Genomic DNA, 6,000 nt, shown 5'->3' with positions numbered 1-6,000 from the left:
CTCCAAGTGCCAAGGGACTGGAGAAAAGGTGTTCTATCAATACGAAGAGTGAGAGCCATGGGGTCTCTTCTAGGGGAGGTGAAAGTGGACTTTGTGTTGAATTATGTGGGAAAATTTTCTGAACAATTGTGATCGAAAGAATTGATAAAGAGAAGATGAGAGTAGAGCCTGGTACCAGAAAAGTGTGAATAGACAAGTGTTGATTGGGGAAAGCTGAGTCAAGGATGAAGAAAGTAAGGTTTAAACCACTGGTGAAAACTTCAGCAGATAGAGGCACATGTTGGTTCTGGAGAGACAGTCAAGTTGTTTTTGGTTCTATACCTCTAAGGGAACCTGGAACAGCAGAGAAGGAAAGGACAGATAACTCTATTCAAAAGACAGACAGACAGAGAGAGAGAGAGAGAGAGAGAGAGAGAGAGAGAGAGAGAGAGAGAGAGAGAGAGCCTCCTAAGTTTCCCTTGGGCATATTCAGCCTTGACTTTCTGGAGATGGAGGAGGAAGAGCCCTGGAAGGTCCCACAGCCTTTGATGGGCAGTAGGATTACATGCCAAACTCTTAACTCCCACAGTCACCAACTTCTGCTCCACAGCAGGGAATAGGACAGAGTCAGGGTGGACAGTCAGGGGGCTTGGAGCAAAAGAACAGAGGAAACTAAAGAGAATGAATAAATGAGAAATAGTCATGTCACTTCTGCACACTAAACTTCTCCAAGTGGATGGAGTGCAGCCATCACATCCTTAGTCACCTGGGACCCACATACCTCTCCTGATACAAACATCTTATTGATTGATGTTCTTCAGAGAGTAGAGTGATTTTTAGTAGGCAGTAGAAATATGCTGTACCTTATTCTCAATATTGAAAAAGACATCTACTTTAATAGTTTGTTGGGCTTAACAAGATATAGTAAGTGAGTCTCCATTATCACACTATGGTCATTTGAATGTAATTGGTCCCCATAATCTCATAGGGAGTGGTACCATTAGGAGGTGTGGCTTTGTTGGAGTGGGTATGGCCTTGTTAGAGGAAGTGTGTCACTGTGGGGTGGGCTTTGAGGCATCTTTTGTTCAGGATACTTCCCAGTGAGTCAGCTGACTTCCTGTTGTCTTCTAGTCAAGATGTAGCCAGCATCACATCTGCCTGCATGATGCCATGTTCGTGCCACCATGCTCCCCATCATGATGATAACGGAACCTCTGAAACTGTAAGTGAGCACCTCAATTAAATGTTTTCTTTATAAGAGTTGTTGTGGTCACAGAGTCTCTTCACAGCAATAAAAACCCTAACACACACATTTTAAAGGAATTTTCAAAGGTTATTAGACATTTCATATTTTTTTACCACATACAGTGCCATTAGTATCTAACACCACAAGAAGTGTGGCATTATTTTATCACTTAGAAGTCTGATCCTGTCAAGTCAAGGAAAAGTATTTTTCTTTCCAGCTTAGGAATGGGTGCCACTATTTTGAATGGCAAGTACATTTGTCAATTTATAAATATGATAAAAGGAACACCCCATGTACTGCTCTGAACATACCATATCAGGACTTCTTAAGAAGAAATTACTATTACTTCTCCTTCCAACTAGTGAAGGGACCAGATCCCCATTTCAGCAACCTTAACAGCCTAGCCCGTGTTTGCCTGACCTTGCCTTGGTCACTAGATGGTCAGATGCCTGCCTCATGGCAAGGAACCAATCAGAAGTTAGCTGGTGGTGCTATGCTTTACAGCTCTGGGTGTGCATTACGGGACAAGTGCACAACAATGACATGCAGAGCATAGCAATCACCCTGGGAGAGCCGATGCCATAACAACCAGTTGACAAATCAACACATGGCAAGCCTGGAGGCACACCAATCCTGAGCCTGTGCATGCCCCTAGACACTCCCCTTACGCTGCCCTACAAGATCTCTATGCAGCTGCTTCGAGCTGTCTTTCCTAGCCATCCGCCATGATGAATGGATGAAAGGCCAGAGCTAACATGGTGTTAGCTCATTAAACAACTACAATAAATCTTTGTGCTGTTTGCATCAAGCTTTCGCCTCAGCCTGGGCTGAGATCCTGGGTACCTGAGCCTCCGAGGGTCTTTTACCAGCTTCGTGAAGATTTATTTCTTCCATAATCATTTCCTTCCTACATCCTTCTGGATACTTCCTACTGAAACTCAAAGACTATCACTTCTTTACCATATACTTTCCTGTCTATACCTTTTATGCTGATTTTTCAGTATGAAAAAGTCCTTCCTCTTTTATTCATCAATGTAATCCACCATATAAACAAACTGAAAACGAAAAACCACATGATCATCTCACTAGATGCTGAAAAAGCCTTTGACAAAATCTGACACCCCTTCATGATAAAGGTCTTGGAGAGATCAGGGATAACAGTAGCATATCTAAACATGATGAAGGCAAACCAATGGCAACATCAAACTAAATGGAGAGAAACTTGTCATGGCCTGGTATGTCTCAGCCCCAAACCACAGTAGCCATGTGGTTCAGCCTGAGTGGGGGAGCATGGACTTGGAAACTCCTAGCATCCCAACAGTGATAAAGAACAAACACAGGCATCTTGTCATCTTTAGAAGCTCTGAGTTCCATGCTGCAAAACTGGAGTCTCTTCTTTATTCAGCATTTTTCCTGGCTGTAATCTAACCATGGTTCCCTGACCATGAGCCCATTTCTCTCTCCTCCAGTAGACCCCTCTGCCAGCTACCTCCTAACTCTATCTGTCCTCACTTGTCATGCACACCTAGTCCTCTGCCCTGGTGCAGGCCTATTCAAATGCTTAGTTCTGTAGAGATGCAAACTAGGAGGCATTCTCCACTGAGGCTATGCCATTCTGTAGGGAGACACCCTAGCCCCGCCCAATGGCAACCTGGACAGGTGCCAGGTGACCCGGGACTCGCCCATAAGGGTGGGGTGAAGGGAAGTCAGGGTGACGTAAGGGAAAATTCTTAAGGGCTGCACATGGAGACCCTGGCCCCTCTCTCTGGCCAAGAGCTTGGTTCCTGTGAGCTCGCTCTGGCTTGCATTTTGCTCTGGTGTTTGCCTGAATAAAGAAATCTTACCATCATGGACTATAGATCATCTCTGAGTGCACGCGGTAATCTTAAGACCATTCAATAGCAGATTAGCTAGCATATGCAATAAAATTGTAGACCAGAGCTCCCAGTTACTGGGACCAGAGGTTTGGACCCCAAGACACTTTCTAATAGCACAATATTCAGCTCCCGACAGAAACTCAACATGAATCAGGAACAAGACAATGTTGTCCACTCTCTCCATATCTCTTCAATATTGTACTTGAAGTTCTAGCTAGAGCAATAAGACCACAAAAGGAGGTGAAGAAGTCAAACTTTCACTATTTGCTGATGATACATAAGTGACCCAAAAAATTCTACCTGGGAACTCCTACAGCTGATAAACACCTTCAGCAAAGTGGCAGGATACATGATTAACTAAAAAAAAAAATCAGTAGCCCTGCTATATGTAGACAATAAATGGGCTGAGAAAGAAATCAGAGAAACATCACCCTTTACAATAGCCACAAAAAATATCTTAGGGTAACCCCAACCAAACATGTGAAAGACCTGTATGACAAGAACTTCGAGTCTTTAAAGAAAGAAATAAAAGAAGATACTAGAAAATGAAAATATCTCCCATGATCTTGGATAGGTAGGATCAACATAGTAAAAATAGCAATCTTACCAAAAGCAATCTACAGATTCAATGCAATCCCCATCAACATTCCATCACAATTCTTCACAGACCTTGAAAGAACAATACTCAACTTTATATGGAAAAACAAAACACTCATGATAGCCAAAACAACCATGTACAATAAAGGAACTTCCAGAGGCATCACCATCCCTGACTTCAAGCTCTACTATAGAGCTATAGTAATGAAAACAGCTTGGTACTGGTACAAAAACAGACAGGTAGACCAATGGAATCAAATTGAAAACCCTGATATTAACCCACACACCTACAAACACCAGATTTTTGACAAGGAAGCTAAGCTTATACAATGGAAAAAAGAAAGCATCTTCAACAAATGGTGCTGGCATAACTGGTTGCAGACATGTAGAAGGTTGCAGATAAGATTCATGTCTATCACCATGCACAAAACTTAAGTCCAAATGGATCAAAGACCTCAACATAAATCCAGCACACTGAACCTTTTAGAAGAGAAAGTGAGAGGTACCTTTGAACTAATTGGTACAGGAGATCACTTCATGAACATAATTCCAGTAACACAGAAATCACTTTCTTTTAAAGCAATGCCCTGGTAGTCCCCTCTGTCTCTCTGTATCTACTTATCTCAAACATTTGCCTAACTGCTTACTTAAAACCAAAGTACAGTGATAATATATTGTTCTTTGAGATGACAGGTATGGGAAGACCTTTGAAAAATATATACAGTGTCTTCATTTTGTTCCATACATTACATCATGGTTTTCCACTTTTCATTATAATTCCATTCATCCTTATAGCATTGGCTTCTGGTTCCTTCACACAAGTCATAAACAGTGACTTGAGTGGCATGAGTGCTGGAATATTACTGGGGTGGAGTGCTTCGTAGCATATGTGAGGTCCTGGTTTCAATCTCCAGCATTAAAACAAAATTTCTTGCCCTATGATTTTTGTTTATATGATATGGAAATGGCTGTCACTGGGTTAATACCATCCTGTTCCCAGGACTATAATCATTTTAGAATCTGTAAGCATTGTCTTGGTTCCCGTGGTGGTTTAAAAGAAAATGGAAAGAAAATGCCCCCCCCAAAGGGAGTGACACTATTAGTAGGTGTGGCTTTGTTGGAGTAGGTGTAGCCTTGTTGGAGGAAGTGTGTCACTATAGGGGTGGGCTTTGAGGTCTCCTTTATTCAATCTATGCTAAGTATGGCACACAGTTCACTTCCTATTGCCTGCAGATCAAGATGTAGAACTCTAGGTTTCATAGGTGAGAAAACTCATGCAGTATTATTCTCTGTGTCCAGTTTATTCGATTTAGCACAATTTTTACAAGCTTTATCTAGGTTGTTGAAAAATGAAAAAGTTACATTTTAAGGCTAAATAATATTCCATGGCATACATAGTCCACGTTCAAATAATTTTTCTCTTGTGTGTGTGTGTGTTACCTTACAGTTCCTGAGGTTTTGTATGCATGTATATATTTTGCAGACCTCTGCATGTGCATATGCAGGCCAGAGGTTAAAGTCGGGTGTCTCCCTCAACGGCTATCTACCTTAGTTTTGAGACAGTGAACTGAACCCAGAACTCATCAATCTGGGCAGGCTTGCTGGCCAATTACTCCAAGGACCTACCTGTCTCTACTGCCCTGTTTTTATAGACATATGATGTCATGTCTAACATTTTATAGCACCTATGCTAAGGGTCTTAATTTAGGTCTTTATGTTTATATGGGGGACATTTTACAGAGTGAGCCATCTCCCCAAACCCCAACATTTTCTTTGTCCATTTGTCCTTTAACAACACATAAGCCATTTATCTTAGAATTACAAATTATGCTTCAGTGAATTTTGGAGTACAGGTTCAAAATAGTGATTTTATTCCCTTTGACATATACTTAGAAGTAGGATTGCTTGCTTATACAGTAGTTCTACTTCTAATTTTTAAGAAGCCAAATAATAATTTTCATAATAGCTGTACCTGTTTACCCCTACCAGCAGTATGCAAACATTCCTTTATTTTCTATATATCTCTCTCAATACTTATTATGTTTGACTTTTGATCAGAGCTATTCTAATGGATATTAGGTAATAGCTCACTGAAATTCATTTCATTCTCTGGTGATTACTTATGAGTAAAATTTTCTAGTATAACAATTGAAAATTTGTATGTCTTCTTTGGGAAAATACCTGACAGAAATAAGGATGAGTTTGGACAGAAACAATTACAAGCTGTTGAAATGGGTAAGACACACAACCGAAGCTGATCTATCTGAGGATGGAACACCTTCAGGGGCAATCCCAACATGG

This window comes from Cricetulus griseus, chromosome 2 (genome assembly GCF_003668045.3).
Source record: "Cricetulus griseus strain 17A/GY chromosome 2, alternate assembly CriGri-PICRH-1.0, whole genome shotgun sequence".
NCBI classification, from domain to species: domain Eukaryota; kingdom Metazoa; phylum Chordata; class Mammalia; order Rodentia; family Cricetidae; genus Cricetulus; species Cricetulus griseus.
This window is presented reverse-complemented; position numbering follows the sequence as displayed.